Source organism: Astatotilapia calliptera, chromosome 16 (assembly GCF_900246225.1).
Source record: "Astatotilapia calliptera chromosome 16, fAstCal1.2, whole genome shotgun sequence".
NCBI classification, from domain to species: Eukaryota; Metazoa; Chordata; class Actinopteri; order Cichliformes; family Cichlidae; genus Astatotilapia; species Astatotilapia calliptera.
The window spans coordinates 7,721,013-7,745,735 of record NC_039317.1 but is presented as its reverse complement, the minus strand read 5'-3'; the positions used below and the strand labels follow the sequence as shown (position 1 = coordinate 7,745,735).

The 24,723-nt window shown below is 40.3% G+C and overlaps 1 protein-coding gene across 5 annotated transcripts in view; it reads right to left on the bottom strand.

The window, feature by feature from the left end:
* The window catches only part of LOC113007393 (radixin), a 53,345-nt gene extending 44,163 nt beyond the window's left edge, over positions 1-9,182 (bottom strand). Inside the window, exon 1 of one of the 5 annotated variants that reach the window (XM_026143906.1) lies at positions 9,065-9,182. The gene's annotated coding sequence lies outside the window, so the exon portion shown is untranslated. The other 4 variants (XM_026143909.1, XM_026143905.1, XM_026143907.1 and 1 more) reach the window with 4 other exon arrangements.
* Positions 9,183-24,723: the final 15,541 nt, after the last annotated feature.

Genomic DNA, 24,723 nt, shown 5'->3' with positions numbered 1-24,723 from the left:
CTGCAAAATCTAAAGCCTGGGATGAGTTTATCAGCTGAGTCACCTTGTGCAATTTTCTTCCAACCCTGTAACACCTTCTGCTTGCTCTGTGTCTTTCTATTTCACATCGAGGGTGAGAGACAGTGAGGAAGGACTACAACAGTGAATTGATGGAAAAAAAAAAAAAAAAAAAGAGAGAGAGAGAGAAAGTCGGTAAGAATTCAAAGCTTCACTTGACCCATATACCTGCAGCCAGCAGATAGGTGAAGACACTGAATGCTAAGAGAGTTGAAGTGGTTTTACGTCTGTGTTCTGTGAAACAGTATAAAGCCAGTCGTTCAAAAAAGAAAAAACCCACAGCACACACAGGTCTGCACTGTGTAGACAGGCTTAGAAAAAAGTGATGTAATATATTTAGTGAAACCACAGGGTCACTTAAAAAAAGATATAGCTTTCAGGTCCCCATTCATGCAAAAAGAAACCTCTCTCAATGTGAACATTGCTTTCTTTCATCTCTCTCGTTTTCCCAGTTGATATCAACACTGTTAATAGGGCTGTTTGATATAAAGATATATATCGGATGACGATATAAAAACGTCTATCATTTCATATTACGCTATCGTTTGTTTCGTGGTGTCGCAAAATAAACTGTTTACGGCAATATTTATTTTTTCATGGTTTTGATGGTCACTGTAGTTTTTATTAATTTCTTAAAGTTCTCTCTTTCTCTTATATTTAATATAACCACACTAGGGACGGACAAGCGCCTGTTTTTATGCGTTGTCGTTAGCAACAACGACGGTAACAGCATTGCGTGTCCGCTTGTTTATGTTCCACATAAACCTTTCACAATAAAGCTCAAGATCCTGTTGAGATTTTTCACATGAATCACGTGAAAGAGCAGATTATTTACGGATGAGAAGCAAAAAAGAGCCGCCAGGTGCTAAAAAATAAACCTTAGACTCAAACGTTAGAACAGGCTTTTCCCTGCAGCACGCCGTGTAATAAAGAAAACGGCGGCCGTTACTATGTCTAAAAATGTATAGTTTTATGCATAGGTTAAAACACGACTCCAGCTGGAAACACTTCACGCAAGTCGAGCTGCCTGAGATTCACATAATTTACAGAAAATGTTACATTTTTGTGATTTATATCGTTATCGGACGATAGAATTCTTATATTGGGATATGAGATTTTGGTCAGATCGCACAGCCCTAACTTAATATCAAAAAAATTTACAGACTTTTATAGATTTTCCAGTCGCCTTTACAGACCTCTGTTACTTGTCCCTCCTTTGCCATTTAATCATGTTAAGTTGGGCTGTGATTCATATTGGGAAATACTGTTCTGACTTTCTTTGCCATTTTTAAATGGCAATAAAATAAAATAAGTGGTGGTGGGGGGAGGGGGAAGGTAATGAAACCCCATTCAGAAATGTGGAGCTGGATCTCGTTCAATTATTTTCAACAGTTCTTGACAACATCACCGGTTTCCTTTATTCTGTTAATTTACATAGTGATAGCTTAAACATAAAAAACAAAGGGCGACTGTTGCTGTGAAATACTTGCAACGGTAAATCTCTGTCATTACATGTGTGTTTGCAGAAGCCACAAAATGTCCTGCTGTTAAGTGCCAGGGCTGACACACTCATAACTTTGAGCAGCTGTTACAACAGCAGGAATCGGCACCAACTGCTTAGAAAACAAAGCTTTACTTAAACCACCAAAGAGCCAATTGACCCCTCTGTGAATGTCAGGAGGGGAGACTTTGTGATAAAACGCAAATGGCTTGTCCCAGGTGTGACCTCTGAAACTAACTGAGCTAACACAAACTCCTTTCAAGCCACTGAAAAGGTGTGAATTTTCATGAGTTTCTCAAATATAATAAAATTTATGGCACAAACAGCAGCTTTTTTGGAATCACCTCCAAGCGCTCCAAGCTTACATGCTGACTTTTTTCCCCCTCTCAGTTGGAGGAAATGGGAGGCAGAGAATGGGTAGGATTGGGGGACGGGATGGAGTATAACGCTGAATCTCAACAGCCAACCGCAGAAGACCACGCTAATCAGCCAAAAACAAAGACTAGCTCCAGATGCATGTGTAATGACTATGGCTGAATTTGAAACCAGCCCGTTTTATTTACAGACGTGCATGAAGGACGTTTGCATTTGTTGTCCCTCCAAAACCGTAACCTCTGTGTCAGAATTCTTCACGCACTGAGTTACTTAAACCAGCTTTAAAGTGTGCAGGAAACAGAGCAGATAAAGGCAAAGAAAGTGAAAGAGAGGACATGAGATTGAGGCACAATAAATAAGGGAGAAATGAGAGAAACTAGATAGCATCAGTCTGCGACAGGCCTCTGGAGCTAAAGTATTGGCTCCCTGTTCCCAGCTGATACTACTACATATGCTCCAACGTAACAACTGATGTGACAAATTACACCAACATACATGAGACAGAAAGGCATATTTCTGGCATATTACTTAAGATGTTGCAAGCTGTCAGCCTTATGTTTGTGAAAAAAGTAGAACAGTAATAACTCACTGCGTTTTATATTTTTGATCTCTTTTTCCACTTGAACAGTTAAAGATTCACCATTACTTTTGTTGCAATGCAAAGCATGTTCCTGGTTCAACTCTGACCATTTAAACTTGTTACCCATGCATGAATGCACCTTCACAATGCACCGAATGACAATAATAGATGTTTCTGGCACATTTCTCCTTTGTTTTAGATGTAACTAGACTTGACAGGCATCTATAATTAACAGAAGAAATGTAAACAGACAATGTAAATACTGTCTCTAAACTTTTAAAGTGCTTACATAGACTACGATAGAATGGAAATAGCAACAAAACACCATAAAAGTCTAAATTTTCATTAACAAGGCTGATAAGGGAAAACTGCACTCAGTACGAACACAGCCATAGCCATAACATAGTAGAGGAGTTTCACATTGACAGCTGGTGTGTGAATACTAAATTCTTCCAGCTGGCAAATTGTCTTATTATGAACATTCTTTTGGTTGGTGCAAGTTGGTTTAAATTTTTTAAGAATAAAGAAAACCAGGGCCTATTCTCTTTCTTAAAATAGCGGAGGGATACTGCTGTTATTGCCATTTTAGTGTCTTTACATTTATCTCACGGTTACCATTTTTGATACAGTGAGGGTTTATTTACAAATACGAAGTTTAATCGTAATGACAAGTCTCTTTAATTAGCCAATGAGTAAGCATGTACTTTCAAGCCTTCATTAATAACTTCTGCTGTAAAGCTTTCTTCTTCTGCATTTAAGTGGTCTTACAGCAACATTTCTCAGGAATTAACAGCTATATGGACGTGTGGTCAGGACAAGCATTAGCATTCTCTTTTTGTGGCCTTGTGCCGTGGGATTATTCAACAGGTTACAAAAAAAAAAATAGCGCAGCCGAGAGAAATCTAAAACCAGCAGTCAAGGGTATCTGATGTCATGGTGCGGAGAGCCTCCTTCTCAAATGAGTTGTAATTCGGTCCCACGAGTGGGCGGGCTCGAGAGCAACAGGAGAATTTGAGCGATGGGAATAATGGCCAATAAATTCACTCGCTGTGCCTATCAGCAGCTCGTAATTTGCCTGACGCCGACAGAGCATCTGTTTGTGCCAGATGGACCGCTAGCGTCCTGCATGTGTGTGTGTGCGCGCGCTACTGTGACTGAATTGAAAACCGTTATTTATGTGCAAAAGCCATACTGGTCCGCGTGCTTCAAGCTTAGCGCCTAAACTTGAAAATGATAAACTAAGGCCAAGGTTGCCAACGTTAACATATCCTCATCTTGCTGATAAACAAAAAAAGTCAGACTTAAATCGAAGTTGTTATTTGTTTTTACGTTACAGTATCGCCTGTATAATCTTGGAGGCAGCGCTAAAAAAAAGCGGAATTTAAATCGACCGCAAGTATCTCAAAGTGCGGTGACCGCAACACACGAGTCCCCGAATGCCGTATCTGCACCTGCTAACAGTTCAGTGTGAACGATGTGCTAATCGTGTTTCAGCAGCGGCTGTTTTCGACATTGTTACAGAAAGAAAGGCGCGTTGTCAGCACCACAAAAGTTGCAAACGGCGCAAGAAACATTCTTTCCGCTGCGAGCTTTTTTTTCTCTTCCCCACCAGAGCATCAGTCCCTTCCAGCACGTGAACAGGACCTCGCCTGAATTTCAACAGCAAAGGCGGGCACGTTCAAGCTCTCCCGGGTAGCTGTTGAAATCATTATCGAAGAGCTCAGAGGAGCTCGTGAAAGCTCACATATATATTCCGCTTGAATCTCGAAGTAGACATGACAACTAATTGCCATGACTACCCTCTTCTGTTGCCTAACACCGACTGACACTGAGCCCTTCAGAGGAAAGCGACACGGGCTTACTCACCCGTCCTCCCGTCCTAAAACGTGCACGAAGCCGGTTAGAAACTGAGGTGAAGCCAAACCGGGGGCACGCCGCCTTTAACCTGCCAGTCAAAGTGCGCTAGAAAATAAGTTGTGCCGCTCGTCAGCGGCCCAGAGTGTTCAAATAAAGACACAGCTGCCGCTCTGCAGCCCAGAGAAGAAAATAAATCCCTTCTCATAATGGACGGCTTAAAGGAAAAGAAGGACGACAGGCAGAGATGAAGACGGTCAAACTCACCTCTAACGCCTAGCTGCGCTCGAGGGATGTGTCCCAACTGTCACCCCCCTCCAGCAGGCAGCAGTACTTAGAGAGATTTATCACACTGTTAAAGGGCTGTTTGATAATAAGATATATATCGATGACGATATAAAAACGTCTATCATTTCATATTACGCTATCGTTTGTTTCGTGGTGTCGCAAAATAAACTGTTTACGGCAATATTTATTTTTTCATGGTTTTGATGGTCACTGTAGTTTTTATTAATTTCTTAAAGTTCTCTCTTTCTCTTATATTTAATATAACCACACTAGGGACGGACAAGCGCCTGTTTTTATGCGTTGTCGTTAGCAACAACGACGGTAACAGCATTGCGTGTCCGCTTGTTTATGTTCCACATAAACCTTTCACAATAAAGCTCAAGATCCTGTTGAGATTTTTCACATGAATCACGTGAAAGAGCAGATTATTTACGGATGAGAAGCAAAAAAAGAGCCGCCAGGTGCTAAAAAATAAACCTTAGACTCAAACGTTAGAACAGGCTTTTCCCTGCAGCACGCCGTGTAATAAAGAAAACGGCGGCCGTTCTATGTCTAAAAATGTATAGTTTTATGCATAGGTTAAAACACGACTCCAGCTGGAAACACTTCACGCAAGTCGAGCTGCCTGAGATTCACATAATTTACAGAAAATGTTACATTTTTTGTGATTTATATCGTTATCGGACGATAGAATTCTTATATTGGGATATGAGATTTTGGTCAGATCGCACAGCCCTAACTTAATATCAAAAAAATTTACAGACTTTTATAGATTTTCCAGTCGCCTTTACAGACCTCTGTTACTTGTCCCTCCTTTGCCATTTAATCATGTTAAGTTGGGCTGTGATTCATATTGGGAAATACTGTTCTGACTTTCTTTGCCATTTAAAAATGGCAATAAAATAAAATAAGTGGTGGTGGGGGGAGGGGGAAGGTAATGAAACCCCATTCAGAAATGTGGAGCTGGATCTCGTTCAATTATTTTCAACAGTTCTTGACAACATCACCGGTTTCCTTTATTCTGTTAATTTACATAGTGATAGCTTAAACATAAAAAAACAAAGGGCGACTGTTGCTGTGAAATACTTGCAACGGTAAATCTCTGTCATTACATGTGTGTTTGCAGAAGCCACAAAATGTCCTGCTGTTAAGTGCCAGGGCTGACACACTCATAACTTTGAGCAGCTGTTACAACAGCAGGAATCGGCACCAACTGCTTAGAAAACAAAGCTTTACTTAAACCACCAAAGAGCCAATTGACCCCTCTGTGAATGTCAGGAGGGGAGACTTTGTGATAAAACGCAAATGGCTTGTCCCAGGTGTGACCTCTGAAACTAACTGAGCTAACACAAACTCCTTTCAAGCCACTGAAAAGGTGTGAATTTTTCATGAGTTTCTCAAATATAATAAAATTTATGGCACAAACAGCAGCTTTTTTGGAATCACCTCCAAGCGCTCCAAGCTTACATGCTGACTTTTTTCCCCCTCTCAGTTGGAGGAAATGGGAGGCAGAGAATGGGTAGGATTGGGGGACGGGATGGAGTATAACGCTGAATCTCAACAGCCAACCGCAGAAGACCACGCTAATCAGCCAAAAACAAAGACTAGCTCCAGATGCATGTGTAATGACTATGGCTGAATTTGAAACCAGCCCGTTTTATTTACAGACGTGCATGAAGGACGTTTGCATTTGTTGTCCCTCCAAAACCGTAACCTCTGTGTCAGAATTCTTTCACGCACTGAGTTACTTAAAACCAGCTTTAAAGTGTGCAGGAAACAGAGCAGATAAAGGCAAAGAAAGTGAAAGAGAGGACATGAGATTGAGGCACAATAAATAAGGGAGAAATGAGAGAAACTAGATAGCATCAGTCTGCGACAGGCCTCTGGAGCTAAAGTATTGGCTCCCTGTTCCCAGCTGATACTACTACATATGCTCCAACGTAACAACTGATGTGACAAATTACACCAACATACATGAGACAGAAAGGCATATTTCTGGCATATTACTTAAGATGTTGCAAGCTGTCAGCCTTATGTTTGTGAAAAAAGTAGAACAGTAATAACTCACTGCGTTTTATATTTTTGATCTCTTTTCCACTTGAACAGTTAAAGATTCACCATTACTTTTGTTGCAATGCAAAGCATGTTCCTGGTTCAACTCTGACCATTTTAAACTTGTTACCCATGCATGAATGCACCTTCACAATGCACCGAATGACAATAATAGATGTTTCTGGCACATTTCTCCTTTGTTTTAGATGTAACTAGACTTGACAGGCATCTATAATTAACAGAAGAAATGTAAACAGACAATGTAAATACTGTCTCTAAACTTTTAAAGTGCTTACATAGACTACGATAGAATGGAAATAGCAACAAAACACCATAAAAGTCTAAATTTTCATTAACAAGGCTGATAAGGGAAAACTGCACTCAGTACGAACACAGCCATAGCCATAACATAGTAGAGGAGTTTCACATTGACAGCTGGTGTGTGAATACTAAATTCTTCCAGCTGGCAAATTGTCTTATTATGAACATTCTTTTGGTTGGTGCAAGTTGGTTTAAATTTTTTAAGAATAAAGAAAACCAGGGCCTATTCTCTTTCTTAAAAATAGCGGAGGGATACTGCTGTTATTGCCATTTTAGTGTCTTTACATTTATCTCACGGTTACCATTTTTGATACAGTGAGGGTTTATTTACAAATACGAAGTTTAATCGTAATGACAAGTCTCTTTAATTAGCCAATGAGTAAGCATGTACTTTCAAGCCTTCATTAATAACTTCTGCTGTAAAAGCTTTCTTCTTCTGCATTTAAGTGGTCTTACAGCCAACATTTCTCAGGAATTAACAGCTATATGGACGTGTGGTCAGGACAAGCATTAGCATTCTCTTTTTGTGGCCTTGTGCCGTGGGATTATTCAACAGGTTACAAAAAAAAAAATAGCGCAGCCGAGAGAAATCTAAAACCAGCAGTCAAGGGTATCTGATGTCATGGTGCGGAGAGCCTCCTTCTCAAATGAGTTGTAATTCGGTCCCACGAGTGGGCGGGCTCGAGAGCAACAGGAGAATTTGAGCGATGGGAATAATGGCCAATAAATTCACTCGCTGTGCCTATCAGCAGCTTCGTAATTTGCCTGACGCCGACAGAGCATCTGTTTGTGCCAGATGGACCGCTAGCGTCCTGCATGTGTGTGTGTGCGCGCGCTACTGTGACTGAATTGAAAACCGTTATTTATGTGCAAAAGCCATACTGGTCCGCGTGCTTCAAGCTTAGCGCCTAAACTTGAAAATGATAAACTAAGGCCAAGGTTGCCAACGTTAACATATCCTCATCTTGCTGATAAACAAAAAAAGTCAGACTTAAATCGAAGTTGTTATTTGTTTTTACGTTACAGTATCGCCTGTATAATCTTGGAGGCAGCGCTAAAAAAAAGCGGAATTTAAATCGACCGCAAGTATCTCAAAGTGCGGTGACCGCAACACACGAGTCCCCGAATGCCGTATCTGCACCTGCTAACAGTTCAGTGTGAACGATGTGCTAATCGTGTTTCAGCAGCGGCTGTTTTCGACATTGTTACAGAAAGAAAGGCGCGTTGTCAGCACCACAAAAGTTGCAAACGGCGCAAGAAACATTCTTTCCGCTGCGAGCTTTTTTTTCTCTTCCCCACCAGAGCATCAGTCCCTTCCAGCACGTGAACAGGACCTCGCCTGAATTTCAACAGCAAAGGCGGGCACGTTCAAGCTCTCCCGGGTAGCTGTTGAAATCATTATCGAAGAGCTCAGAGGAGCTCGTGAAAGCTCACATATATATTCCGCTTGAATCTCGAAGTAGACATGACAACTAATTGCCATGACTACCCTCTTCTGTTGCCTAACACCGACTGACACTGAGCCCTTCAGAGGAAAGCGACACGGGCTTACTCACCCGTCCTCCCGTCCTAAAACGTGCACGAAGCCGGTTAGAAACTGAGGTGAAGCCAAACCGGGGGCACGCCGCCTTTAACCTGCCAGTCAAAGTGCGCTAGAAAATAAGTTGTGCCGCTCGTCAGCGGCCCAGAGTGTTCAAATAAAGACACAGCTGCCGCTCTGCAGCCCAGAGAAGAAAATAAATCCCTTCTCATAATGGACGGCTTAAAGGAAAAGAAGGACGACAGGCAGAGATGAAGACGGTCAAACTCACCTCTAACGCCTAGCTGCGCTCGAGGATGTGTCCCAACTGTCACCCCCTCCAGCAGGCAGCAGTACTTTATATATCCACAGCGATTAAAAATAGACCGTTTCACGTTCCCGGACACGGTGCGTACTGAGAGTGTAGCTATAGTGATACAGGCTTCATTGGAGGGAGACTCCTCCGCTAGTCTCCCACGACCGGAGAAGAGGTAGTCAATATGGCTGACAAACTCACCGTACCGAGGCGTGGTGAGCAGAGTCCTGCAGATTCACCCACCCCTCCTCCTCACACCGTGCGACTGAAACTCTGCAGAGCAGCCCAGCTGTGGGGTGTAGGACTGGGGTTCAGGAGCTTATCACCCCACCCTCCAAAAAAGGAGACGTTTTATTACCTCACAGACCCTTCTGGTAAATGTGTTGGGTCACATTTTATTTTGAGAAGTGCCCCCCTGCTGCTATGTAATGTGGCAAGTGTGTGACTGTAAAAGTGTTTGTATAGACATTTAGCTAAAAGCACCAAAGCAGTCAAAGCTTTAACGAATGTAGACTCGTTTTTTATTTATTTATTTTTTTTAAATGTGCTAACAGTTTGCACTGGGAACCCTCAGTGTTTGTGTAAATCTTGCAGGCATGGCCATTAAATTAGAAACATGAAAAGAAGAAGAGCATGCAGCTCTAACTCCTTCACAGTGCTCCAGATCCGTTAGAAATCAGCTTCACATTGAGACAGTGGCAGAGTAATGGCAAAGTGAAATGGCTAGTGTATCATGCATTCAGCACATAGTGGTTCTGGTTCTTTACATCACCTGTGTTTTTATTTATTTATTTATTTTTGCAGCGTGCCCTGCTGACCCTTGCTGGTGAGCTAAAGTGATGAAAAACTCACTTTAAGGCACATCAGTTGGCCAATGATCAGCAATTTTACATTTTCATGTAATTCTTCTACATAAATCAGTCTAATAGGTTGGTTTTTAAGGCGGTATTTTTAAGGTGTGGTCATGAAAGGAGTCTGAGGATGACCAAGGGGCACGCATTAATTTACATCAAACACGAAACAGGACACTGCTGGCGGACCTTAGTGTCAAAAATAAGTGCTGGATTCATGCTGAATGTGTTGGAGTAAGACTGAAGGCACAAGGCAGGCGGTGGGACTGCTTTACAACACATATGCCTCCTTAGTTGTTTAGTCCCTATATTACCCATATGAAGTAGCAGATTCACTCCAGAGCTGCAGTGGTATCACAGACACACGTGAAACATTTGACCTCACAGATACGTGCCTTCAGTGAAAGTAGAACAATATCGTCGACACTTGTCTGTCGAGTTTTCCTTCCACCTCAGCAGGCGGTAGCGCCCATCTGCATCTCCTGAAAAAGCTCACCATTCATCCATCCCCGCCTGGAAATGAAAGCTTTATGAAAATAGCCGTGTTGTGAAACAGTCCATGTGGTTATGAAGAGGAGAGATGTGTCATCTTTGAGCTGTGAGTCACTGGCATTCTCAGTTGCCTAAACTTGAAGTTGTAATAAGGAAAAGGAAAAAAAAAAACCCACACAAGGATAATATCAGCAGATATCAATTGCTGTTTACATCCAATTAGAGCCTGACTAATGGCTTTCTGGAACTGGTGTACATTTTTGCTATTAGGAGCCTCTGATCTGACGGATTTGCTCATTAAGTTTATAATTTATCTTCCAAACATTTTACTCGCGCAACGTTTGGGAATAATCCACCCATTAAGTATGTGTAAGTTTGTCCAGGTGTCAAATATCAGCATACAGCATGCAGGGCAACTGAAAGGTATGTGTGCTATCATGGCCGTGTCAGATGTCAGCCTCAAGGAGAAAGTGAAAGAATCTGCTTGAATATGGAGGCCAGATTATAATTGCATATCTCTAGGGGGGCTGATTCATCAGTTTGCATCTTTGGCCTATTTCAGCATCTCTGTCAAAAACGGGTGGTCATAAAGGGAGAACAGAAGAACAAATGGTCTGTGGTTCTTCTGCATTAGAGGTTCAATACTTTTAACATTGTGATGGCGCTCACATTCCTCCCACATATGGCTCCTCTTTTTTGTTCTCACCTCTTCAAGGCCGTGTCCTCTCGCTTTCACTCACCACGGTTTTGTTTTGTTCACTCGGCAGTTTTAGGAAGTAATGTAGTACATTAAATGGGATTACAGTAATCTCATGAGTGCGCTCCATGACACAGTGTGATTCTCTTCCAGTAACATGTGAATTAAGGTCTTCTGCAAACTGAACTAATGAGTCTGGAACACAGATAATCAAACCTTTCGATCCAAAACTGCAATATGCAGCTCTATTCTATTCAAAATCAGTCTATGATTCATCTCTTTGTTAGCCATGTTTAAAAGTTTGTTGGCTGAATGGTTCAGTTTTTAACTCAGAATTTGAAATCCTTTACTTTTTTGCTTTTTTTGTTTTGTTTTAAATTTAATGCATATATAGCACCCAGCCTGCATTTAACATAAATCGCACAACTTCAGGAAACATAATTTACCTGACTGATTATTTAAAATGTCATTTATGTAACACATTGATTGTGCAATTGTTATTTAGGTGTTCTTTTCTTGTTTTAATTGTTAAAGAGACAAGAGTTTAAGGGACTACTGAGATTTTTTTTATTGTACAACACTGACACCCGATGGTTGCGTACGTTTATGAGCACAAGTTGTTAGTCTCCAGGGAAACATCTGTTTTAAAGGGTGCTCCTGTTGCTGTGTTTGGTAACAGATGAAGGCTAATATAGCATAAACCTTTGTTTATATGTATATAATCTGGATCTCCAATTAAAGGTGGAAGAGAAATAAAGATTGTTTATAAAGCTCAGATGGAGAGCCACAATCTAGTTGCATCAGTAGACCAAGAGAAAAAAAATAAATTAATTAATTAAATAATTTGAGTAAACCTATAGGTTCTACAATTTCCCATATTTTTTGCAAAAAGTCTGTAAAGATGCAACCACTAGAGGGTGTAGGTGGGCACTTTTCTTAACCATGACCTTAACCATGAAGTTCAGAGGTCAGTTGTAGATTCATGTGTGTGTTTGTGTGTGTTTGTGTGTGGGGTGGGGGGTAGTGGAGAAAAGGACACTGGCCTCACTTGTGGAAAAACAAAGACAAGAAAAAATAATTAGTAATAAATGAAAAATGTGCATTGAATTCACACATGGAAAGCAGACCTTGGTTAGTATACATTATATTATTTGCAGTGAAGAACTTACTACATTCTTATTAATACAAATGTTTAGGTGTTTGCAAACACAGAATAATATATAATGACAGGAATTTCAAAAATGCTGTCCTCATGTACCCAAGTGTTCTTCGCTCTCGAACTCTAAAAAATCCCAAAAATATCAAATGAATTAATAAATTCCCTCCTTAGTAACCCCGTTTAAATCCTGAGTTAAAACTGTGGTGTTACATTTCTGCATTAACCTCTTACTTTTATTACTGAGCCTACAAGACGAGGTTCACTCAAGGGCCTAATTTTCCTTTGTGAGGATTACTGCAGGATGTGCAGGAAATTTACCTGCAGGGAAAAAAAAACCCCAGTAAGATCCATAGGTGCTGATCCATTCATGAGCCTCTCTGCTCAATAAGGTTAATCTAAAAGAACAAAGTAAAACTTCTGCTCAAATATTTAACTCTCGCTGAGATTATGAAAGGCTTTTTAAAGCATGACTGATTAACAAGGCTGGAAGACTATAGAATATAGCAGGATCTTACAGTCTTACTCAAATGCAATCACACAGACAAGATTGCGCGTACAGAACACAATCATTCATATCAGCACTTCAGAGACAAGTTAAATGTGCTTCAAAGTTTGAAGTACAGTGTACTTTAGAACAGGCCTTTCACTGATTACACACTCACCAGCAGTCTTTGTTGGTTCATTTAATACCCCAATGAGGGAGAAAATATCAGCTGTGTCTTTCAAATATTTAAATTTTTTGCCCCAAGTATTATTGTGTTTTGAAAAGACTCTAATTGCAAGGATTCAGAGAGTCACAGCGCAGAGGGTCCGTACCCAAACTAAGCATGTTTCCTCACTCAGTCAGTGCCTGCTCCTCTGCTATCTCCACATGCAATTCCTATGATCCAGAAACTTACCACTCAGCATTCCCTACTGCTTGATCAGTGACTATAATGCTTCAGACCAAGCCAAAACATTTTACCTTAATTCTTGTTGGAGCAAAACTTTTTCCTGGGCAACAGCCGAGGACACTTATCATCTTTTACTGCTTTTCTAGGTGTGAAAGTGTCTGACCATCCCACTCAAAGCAAGCTAAGCAGCTCATTTCTTTAGGCAAAGCCTTCTGTATTGGAATATTCCATCATGGTCAGAACCTTTACTGCTGACTTTGTAAGGAAAGAACATGAGCCTAAACTATTGGAGCCTCTCACAGCTAACCCATTTAAAAACTACTGAAGAGTGTCGACTTAAAACAAACTTCGGCCACTGTCCTTACCTATATGCTTTGCCCATTTCTTGCAGTTCTTCTGTACAGGAACAGTTGCGGCTCAGGAGGTAGAGCAGGTTATCAGCTGATCAAAAGGTTGGTGGTTCAGTCCAGTCTGCATGCCATGGTCTCTGACACCACCATTAGCATGAATGTTAAATAGAAAGCACTTAACTGTATCACAAAGTGCTTGTATGAATGGGCGTGTGCTTTGAGTGCTCAGGTAGAGCAGAAAGGCCTTATATAAGAACCAGTCCATTCACCATTCTCTAACTCCTGAAAGAACTGGTGCAAATTTCCAGTGTGCTCAATGCACTTTTCCCCACCAAAACTCTGCTAGGAACGAGTGCTAGTAGGTGCATACATTGTGGTGAACATAGGAATTTAGTTATGTCCCATTCAGCCAAAAGACACAGCTTATGAGCAGTGCAGGGAGTGCTAGTTGATTAACCCCTTTTATCTTTAGGCAGCTCAAGCTTAGCATGCATGCATCCTCTTGATTTGATAATCAACTCTCGTCCTCGTTAGTACTGGAGACATAGTGGAGATGAGTATTCTCATCATTAATCCAAATTATCCAGCTAGCACATGTGTTGAATTGCTTCAAATACCTACCTGCTGTAACTCATACAAGTTAGGAGTTTCTTGATTTGCATCTCACTCATTCCAGCTTTTGGGCACCCCTTTTTTAACAACATAAATCCCCACATTGACTGATCTGTTGGAAGATTAGTTAGCTGGTGTCATTCCCAATGTCCCTCTGAGCGATACAGTCTATGTGAAATGTTCACTAAAGGGCAAGCTTTGTTGGCACCACAACTGTGTGACTGTGCATTTTGCAGGCTGGAGCCTCCTCTCTTCAAACTCTATTTTCACTCTATGTTCTGTATTTTGTGGTTTTCAAACTATGAACCCTTCCTCTCCTGCCGTTGTTTCCTTCAAGGCTGTGGATTGACATTGACCCTTAATGAAGCACGGTAACTTTTGTGGGGTTGGCAATCAAAAGCAATTATCAGAAGAGAGAAGGTGGATAATTTGCATATTCATAGAGTTTGACATACTAAATGAAAGAAATTACAAAAAATAATGTCAGGGCAAATGTCTCCAACAGCTGACTTATCAAATGAGACCTAATTTTAAACTCTTGAACTAAACACAGGCCAGAGTTATTGGGATATTAATTTTGCTGGAAAATTAAATGTATTACCTCGGTAAAAGTGGACTACACACAGTGCTGTGAAAAAGTCTTTGTCCTTTCTTGATTTCTTAGTCTTTTGCATATTTGTTTCAGGTCATCAAACAAATTTTAACATTAGGCAAAGATACCTGAGTAAAGGCAAAGTTTTAGATCATTAAACAAGTTCAGATTTGTCACATATGGCATGATAGATGTAAAAAAGCAAGAAATAAGGAATATTTTTTCACAGCACTATAAGGCGCTTTTGCATTAAAACATTCTTCTTTCAGCCATTTCAGAAGGAAACACTGGTTTGAAATCTGCCCAGTGAATTTTCCCATGACCACTTGGGAGCAGCATATCACCATCTGATGTCACATACAGTATTAGTGTGGCTCTTTTTGCCCTATGAAATATCAAACAAATGGTGCTGAGCAGTTTACTTTTTATGTTTGCGTTTGGCATTCCTTTACTATTGATTCCTTGAAGTTTAAAGCAAACACAGGTTTGACTTGTTTGATATGAGAGTCAACACAGCATACAGTTCCATCATGTCCTCATTATGTTACCTAAGAGTACAGTATAACAAACCAGTGTGTTTACACATGGAGGTGGTTTGCCCTCGTAAGTTGATGGGACTGAATGCGCTCTCACCATGATTTATTTTTCTGGCATTTATGCAGCAGGTAAAGTTTACAGAAACCGAAAACACCGTGAATAAATTATATAATGTGTTTCTGAAGTGATTATAGGGCTAATTCATGTTAATTTTCCATTTTTCTCTTTACTGGGGACTGAGGAGTAGAACATTTCTAATCATACAGGCATTTATGTTTCTCATTTCTTACAGTTTACCACCTAAAATCAAAGTATTTTTGAATCTTTTATTATTTATGCTCTTTTCCTAATAATATCTCCCAGGGAATGCATGTTTAAAGTAAAAAGTATATAGGTACTAGTGCAGAACCCTGTGGAACTCCATTATTAATGTTTTTACAGTATGTACATGAAAGACTGATTTTTTTACCTGAACAAATTGGAATTTATCTCTTGTATATGAATTTAATTTAAATTTGTGTGCAGAAGTAACCAATTATGAGTGAAGAAATGTTGAAGATAGAAAGTGAAAACTGAATAAATACACAAAACAAAATACAATAATTTAAAATGCACTCATGTTTGGACACTGTTGCCTTGAAACATGTGGCTACTTTGCCAGGACTCTCCAAATAGCACAACTCGTTCAGTGCCATAGTGTCCCAGTGAACGAGCTGGGTGTCATGCTTGTTTTGTTGTTTGACTTTAAGAGTTGTCCGATGGACAGTAGCAGTATCTGAGTTCGGCAGCATCAGGACCCTAAACAAATGCACTCAGCTGTTGTCATCACTTTTGCAGGACTTATCTTAGTGGCCAAAAAGTAAAATGGTAAATGGTCTGTATAGCGCTTTTCTAGTCCCTAAGGACCCCAAAGCGCTTTACACAACCTGTCATCCACCCACTGGTGATGGCAGCTACATTGTAGCCACAGCCACCCTGGGGCGCACTGACAGAGGCGAGGCTGCCGGACACTGGCGCCACCGGGCCCTCTGACCACTACCAGTAGGCAACGGGTGAAGTGTCTTGCCCAAGGACACAACGACCGAGACTGTCCGAGCCGGGACCGAACCGGCAACCTTCCGATTACAAGGCGAACTCCCAACTCTTGAGCCACAATTGCCGCACCTCGACAGCAAGGGCCGCGAGCTGCCGTCATCTTTCGACTTTGTCGAATTCACTCGCTCGCTCTTTGTCAACTGATCCTTTAAAGTAGACTGTGGGAAATAAATGAAAATGTGTGCGGATCGATCTAAATATCAATAATATCAATATGAACACTGGAATTGATATTGGATCTATATAGTGCCATAGCATCAGTATTTTGTTCCTCTAAGTTCAGTTTGTAGCCCACTGAACTGTGTGCAATAATATTTTTTTTTGAAAATGACAAAATACACCTCAAACGCACAACATGAAAAAGGTCTGAGCCTTTTGTGTTCACCGTCACATCTGTTTTATTTATACTCGATAACACATTTGTGTTATCGTGCTTTACAGACAGGGAGGTTTAAATTCCTGGTTTCAAAATACATAAAAAAACTGAAAGGTGTCTTTTTATTATGCTAACTCAGTATTGTGGAAAGTAAAAAGTCAATTAGTGGTCATAAAAATCTGCAAATTGATGATGATTCATCTCATAAAGCATGACACATTGCTCTTCCCTACAGCTGCCTTTATAGGTTAAAAGTATCAGCATCAGCACTGGCCCTGTATTTACTTGGTATTGTGTCCATAACAAACCACTAGTGAAAAAGTTTGTTAAATATTGGAACAAGATAACTTTGCAACATGTGCTTAATGTCGTCAAAGGGTGAATTTTAACCTACACTCCTCTTATCTTAAATCTAAGCAATCACAAAGTAAAAAATAGAATTTCAAAAAGAGAAAGTAAATAAACGCCCTACAACAAAAGCAAACCTCTAGCTAAGAGTTCTGGTAGTTAGCCACTGAAACCCCTCCCAAACCCAATGTTTTTTATTTCCTCATCTGGTGAGATACCATGTTGGAGCACTGCTCTACCGCCAAAAATTGCACTGAAGTATTCATGCCTTCAAGAAGTTATGACAAAGAATTAGAATATGTTAATCTTACAAAATTGACCAATTTAACTAGATTTATTTAAGTAACACAACAGGACCAATTTGCATTTGCGAGAAGAAGCCCGATTTGTGATTCAAACATAACTCAAGTTCTGGCCACGAAAATAAATGTATTTTCTTACTTTTCCTCCACTCTCATCAGATATACACAACCTTCAAGTTAGCTGGGGTGTCGAGCTCGGGCGACATAGACTTGGATACTAAACACAGAGTTTGACTTTGCCAGCAAGGTGACTCAGTGTTTTCAGCAGTGTAAAGATGAATGCCAAAAGCAATATTATGCAGGTGGAATAATGGGATTCTGGCTGGAAAAGTGGTGGATTAATCAAATTGTGGGCTTAACTGCAATAAGAATAATTACTGTAGTTTTCTAAACTGAATTGCCTAGTAACAGCAAATTTACCGTTGAGTTGAAACACCGGGACTACGAAAAATGACAGAGCAGTCAGTGTGGGTTAACTGCCTTAATTGGCAACATAGTAAAACTCAAAGAGAAAGGCAAAAGAGGGGGGGACAGTTGTGTCTCTTCAGGGAAACAAACCCACTGTTGGAACACTGACAGCAAAAGATAATAAGACCATGAGGTCGACCACCTGCCTCCATCTCATCTTATCCCTTGCATCATCTTCTGTCACACCAACCCTCTGCATGTTCTTCATCTTCTTTACATGTGGTCTTCCTCTTTTCTTCAATCTTGCATACGCTTTGCTACTTTCTTTCTCCCTTTCTGCCTGTGAACACACCTTTTTCCTCTCCTGTGCCCAACAGTAGCATAGTTTCCACCAGCACCTATTTATACTATAAACAGAAAAATGAGCAATAATATAAGAAATTATTATAAATAGGTAAATAAGGCTGAAATGAAGTGTATTAAAGTAGACCCTGCCCTTCCTGTAGACAGAGTGGTTTTTAAAAATTTGCTACACAGATGTCTCACATACCTTCTTTCAGCTTCTTAACCTGCATTAAACGTTGTGAAAAGTTGTAAAATAGATGTTATAGTTTCACTAAAAAAATAGGCTAAACTGAACAAATGTTACACCTTTAATACTATTGATTATTAGATCGATCAATCTTTAGTAGAATAGGAGACAGCGCCTTCAGCTTTCAGGACGCTCTTCTGTGGTACCAGCTCTCAGTCTGGAAAGACACCCTCTCTACTTTTAAGATTAGGCTCAAAACTAGGTTTAAACAATGCTCAGTTGGTGCTAATGGGGCCAAAGTGTGCCAAGAAAATGCCCCCCACACCATTACATCTGCACTGACACAAGACAGGATAGATGCATGATTTCATGTTTACTAACTCTGGCCCTGTGACCCAACTATTAAAGCAGAAATTCAGACTCATCAGACTCAACACTTTTCCGATGTTCTAGTGTCTAATCTTTCCTGTTTTTCCTGCTTCTGATGCTTCTGTTTCAAGGTTCGACATGTTGAACATTACATGTAGCTGGGGGGTTGTTTGAGTTCTGTTGCCTTCCTATCAGTTAAAAGCGTGAAGATGGCATTTACATCCAGCGAAATGCTTCCCTCGGCTGTGCAGGAAAATCCCAGCAGACCATTGAGTAGCTAATATGTGAATGGCTGATTAGATATTTGCATTAACAGGCAGTTGAACCAGTGTATCTAATGAGTGAATTTAGCATCTTCTCTTAATCAGGACTGTGAGATCTGATCCATATCTGAAAGCTAATGAGAGCTTTTATTTTTTTTGAATGCAGCAAAAGGTGCTGAGCTGGTTCTCGTTGACGTGGCTGCTCTTCAGTACTGTCCCATACAGATGCAGATTATAATGTGCAATAAGGACATAAACTCACTTAGTAAATATTTGGTCTGTATTTCTCAGCAGTCAGCATGTTGCAAACTGAATGAAATTAGTGCAATCCAACCATGAAGGCATTGTTTTACAGCAGGCTGTCAGGATTGTGGATCTGTTTCTGCAGCAGAATGATAACATCATACGTTTTAAACTACTAGTGTATACTTTGTGAGTTACACTATGGAGCCAACATATTGGTATAGCAACGTTAGTGTCTCAGTTTTCTCCGGAGGAGCACTTTCCCATGCAGCCAGTCACAGTGACAAGTGGCATGTGTCATCATCAGCCCGAGACCCTCAGTGTTTCCATTGCTTTATATGGAGGAATGAGAACATCAAAGAGTGCATGCCAGAAACTGGGAAGAGGAGTGAGGGGGCTGAGTAGTGGGCTGTGAGACTGAAGATAAAGTGAGGATAAAATAAAAACTCACAGTGACAAGAAGCAGGAGAGAAGAGAAACACATAGCAGCGGAGTGAGATAGACACGGAGATAAGCAAGTAAAGAAGAGGAGAAATAATTCAACACGACTCTTTTTGAGAGGTGTAACTCAGAGTTTCCCTACTAAGGAAGAAGTTGAGAGGAAACCCTGTCTTTCAGTAGATAACAGTAATACCCATATGTATCACCAAGCAAACTTTGATCGCTGTAACAAAAAATTTAAAAAAAGGAAAACAGTTACAGGCAATATTTTATTGTTGCATGTGGCCTCAGTTTTCTCTTCATTTTAATTTGGCTAACCTGGAAGTTTCTGCTTTGCTGTTTATCTTGGTAAGAGTGTAACAATTGCAGGCCTAAGGAATGCACTCAGTAGGTATCCTGAAACATATACAAAAGATGCATGGCCTCCGAGGTTGTAACGTTCTGGAAGTACCCTAAACATTTCTTCCAATGGCCACTAGGGGGCGACCCCTCCAATTACAAAAAGAACTGTATAGAAGCCTGCGAGAAAACAGTCCTTCATCTCCATTGATCTGCTATCCCACGAAACACGTTCCTAATGGGTCCATGGCCTCAGATGATCATAATATTTGTCCATATTATTTACTTTGTTATCCTGTCAAAGCGAGACAACAAAGAAGAGTATGCATTGTAACTGATTAGCTGCTGCTTTGTCAGTATGCAGTGCTCAGTCACTCACTTCCAAACACCAAAATCTTCACTCTCTGCCCGAGGTATCAATACAAGAGTTCACTGACCAGTGTCGGACACCCCAATTGGCTACGTCTATCTTTTATATACAGTCTGTGGTTAGTGTAACATTAGTGCATTACTAATAGCACCCAGGCTGTCTGAAGTTACCCTCTGAAGACCCGACAGTGAATTCAGTTTGTTTTACAATCCAGTCACAGTCAAAATATAATTTTCCCAGAATGACCTGTAACTAAGAAAAAAGTCCAGATGAAACACGTCCCCATTTTTGATTTTTGACAGCTTGTCGTGCTCTCACACTTTACTCATCCCCGCTGCCCCGAATCTCTGACCTATTTTGGTATTGCAGTGTTAGCGTCTTCTCTTCTGGGAATCTTCAGACGAGTTGGGGCTGTGTGTGTGTTTCCCAGTAAAGTCAGCACTTTGCTTGAACCATGAGTGTGAATGGGTTTGTGTATATGCATATTAGATAGAGGCAGAAACATGTCGTCATACTGCCCTGATGTAGGTCAGTAAAGTGTCTAGAATACAGTCTCTTACCCAGTGTTAACTGACAAATGCAAAATTTTCACCTTCTTAACATCTATGTGGAATTATTAAAGTTAAATATATAACATCATGTGTTAAATTACTAGTGGCTGTCTAGGGAAATTTTAACTGAGTAGATATGATGCTGTTGTCAGTGGCGATGAGCGTGTTTTAGCTCTGTTGTGCCCCCGTTTTGATTCGATTATTGTGTTTGTTGACTTTTGTGAACAGGGATATTCATGCTCACAGTATTAAGATGTAAACAGCCATACACAGCTTGAAAGATGATATTTCACTCTTGTAAACACACGCTTTAACACTTTGATTGTGAGCTCAGACTGCCGGTAAACCTCCTCAGAATTGTGACTGCAGATGTAAACAGCAGTATTTTTGTTTAGAGTTGCTTTAAAATAGCATTTTTTTTTGTGGGAGCATTTGTGAGTGGAGATTGCTAAAGTCTGGTCAGATTTCATGCCATTGTTTGTATTTTTCCAAAGCTATTCGCTACTAAAAAAAATAGATCTAAAAAAAGAGAACCTGATTTTAATTCCAGTGATTTAAAACCATCAGTCGCTGCCACAGTAATTATAGGAGCCAGAGTTGAGCACAAGTTTTCCTTTCATCCATTCATCATGTGCCTTTTTCTTTTCCTCTTTTTCCTCTCGGTCATTCGTCCTCCTCAGATTTTGTTGTGCTCACTTTGTTTGAAATTTTCCTCAGTTGTTGTTTGTCTTCTCCCTCAAATCCAGCAGGTTCCATGATTAATCAGGGATAAATTCGTCATTAGTTAGACCATGGGAGTTTCTTGGTAGACCTTTCATCTTCAGAGCTGGCTTAATCCTTCATGGCATGGATTCAAGATGCTGGAAATATTTTATTTTTTAAGAGATTTTTAATAAATATCATGACAACATCATCCAGTTTGTCAGCTGCACATCCCTCAGGTGAACCTCACGTCCCACCGCATTCCAAAGGTGCTCTCTGGAACTGAGATCTGCTGACTGTGGAGAACATCTGAGCACAGTGAACTCGCTGTCACGTAGTCTGGCCACTTTCCTCTGACCTTTGACATCAACAAGGCATTTTCCCCCAGAGAGCTATTGCTCGCTGGGTTGTTCAGTGATGATATTTTGGGATAATTCACAGTAAACCCCGGTTGTGTTGGGAAATCCAGGTAGTAGCTTCTGCAACACTTAGATCACTCTCTCAACCGTGCCATTCAAAGTTACTGTATTCACTTTTCTTCATCCATGTTTTGTGCTCAGTTGGAACCCCATCAGGTTTTTCTTCACTGTATCTATAAGGCTTAATACATTAAGTTGGAGCCCTGTGATTGGCTGTTTGGTTAAACAGAAGTATCTAAACTATTCTATTCAATTCAATTTTATTTATATAGTGCCAAATCACAACAACAGTCACCTCAAGGCACTTCATATTTTAAGGTTGACCCTACAATAATACATACAGAGGAAAAACCCAACAATCATATGACCCCCTATGAGCAAGCACTTTGGCGACAGTGGGAAGGAAAAACTCCCTTTTAACAGGAAGAAACCTCCAGCAGAACAGGCTCAGGGAGGGGCGGGGCCATCTGCTGCGACCGGTTGGGGTGAGAGAAGGAAGACAGGATAAAGACATGCTGTGGAAGAACACATGATGATCATGAACACTCAATTTACCTTAAAAAGACTTTGTGTCATTTTTCCATTTAAGCAAAAAAACAAAAAACAAAAACCCATGCAATCCAATTTTAAGCCATGATAGAGAACCAGGAGGGAATCTATCTGCGCCTGTTAGGTTTAGGCACTTAACTCACCTCCATGTTTTCACTATTGCTGTGAGCCAGTAACTTTGCTTAGGCTGGGTTAATTTAAGGAAGGTGTATATGATTGTGCTTCTACTCTAGTCTTCGAGCAGCGTAGTGTCATTCCTTTCAACCTGATTATAACCTCCAGTTGCTGTAATAAAATGTTGTCAAATGAAACACTGAGATCTAGCAGAACAAATAAAGAGACAAATTGTGCGAGGCCTTCAAAAGACCTCTGGTGACTTAAAGCAGGGCTGATTCTGGCCTATGTTCTGCTCTGAAACCTTTCAAACAAATCACAAAGCAAACTCAGCTGGTTTGCAACAGCATTTTCATGCATTTTACAAATAGAGTCAGGCACCAGGCTGAAGCACGAGGACGTGCTGCAGATTTTGAATCAGAGGTTAATCAGAGGATTCTCATGAAGTTGATTCTGTTCATGTGGACGTAGCATTTTCAGTGGGAGAATTGGAAGTGATTTTCTTACTGGCATCAAGATAATCAGAGGACTGTTAATGAAAGTGATCAATCAGATTTAATGTGAAAGTGGTTATCCAGGTTAAAACAACACTGAGCACTCCAGTCTAAAAGACATGTTGATCAAGTAAACGCATGCTGCCAGCCTCTCATCTCAAAACTTGTCTTCTCTTAAAGTTTATTTGTAGAAAAGGTTATTAAGTCATCGCTAGTAGGGAATAAAAAGCTGAGCAGAGCTCTGAGTCATTGTCAGCCTGGCTACAATGTTAAAAAGAAATCTGGGGTTGTTCCCAGTTTCCACTAACTCTGATGAATAATATGTGGATCCAGCTTTACAGAGGGCTTTTTTATGCCTCCATGCTTGCAGCAGCAACAAGTAGAGGCGTTATGATCTTGTGACTGTGATATATTAGGGACGCCTTGGGGTTTTTCTTCAAAAGACATTCACTTGAACCTGAAATGACCTTATTAAATCTAGGTGGTTAAATCTTAATGTTCCAGCATTCTGTGACTTCACAATATATATTTTAGGTCATAACCCAAGCATTATATGAATCAAAATGTCTAAAAGCGTAAAGTGATGATGGATGGATGATGAGGCAGATTAAATCAGTTGCCAAATCATTGCTAACAGAGACTTGGATGACAGAGTGTGTTGCTTTTTGGTTCTGTTGGAGTTTTTATGAGTTCCTCATGAATAACTCCACTTCTGCTGTCATAAGTGGGCTGTGTGACCTGTTTATTGCGGACTCATATGCAGGGCACACGAGGCAGAAGTCCAACACAAAACAGGGTTTGGTGATTAGATCAAAATACAGGAATGGAGCTAGGGAAACCAAAACATAAGAAATCGCCAGGAAATACAGAATCAAGAGCTGGGGTTCATGCAGTTATGGAGGATGATGCAATAACAAACGCAGAGACAATGAATGCACTCATAAGATAATGAGGGGATAACAGGCGTGACTGGAAATATTAGGCACAAAAAATTAAACAGAGCACAACCCTGACCAAAATCAAACAGGAAGCGCGAAACAGCAGAATGAGGGGAAACAGAATTAATGTGACACATAGGAAAGAGAGGAGCACAAGACAGGGACACACAGAAATACAAAGATGGAACAGATGGAGGAACTGAATGGAAACTCAAAAGGGACCAACTAAAGGATGATCTGAGAGTAACAAAACAAAGAAAATAAGACAAATAATACTAGGAATTTAGCCATTGAGAACCAAATGCAAAATATGATATAAATAGAACTTGTAAATACAGAGTGGATTAGCAACAGAAACTTAATACTAAACATCAGCTAACCAAGAAATATGGAAACTCAATCCAAGGAAAAGCTAAAATGACGGACTTTAAGTAAGCCAAAATACAAACAGGCCACTGGGAAGGTAATAATGAACAATACCAGGAAAGATGATGAGCACAAACCTCGGCCAAGCCAGCTCAATCTCAGGGCAGTGTTTACTTTTAAGGGAACAAAGCGTTATTTTTGTATATATTCGTTTTCTTTTCTTTGATCTATTTAAACCTACTTTAGGATGTCTTTAGTGCAGTAAAAAATAATGCATTTTGGGGTCAACTTTGGGGACAACAGCTGTGAAACGTAAAAGTGATATTTGGATGCAAACTATATTGTGACTCTTATATAGTCCCCATATACCAGTATCATGTACTAAAAAAACAAAGGCAGCACAATTTTAAGCAAAGTTTTAAAGATAAAAGACATTTTATGAGAGTTTGAACTCATTT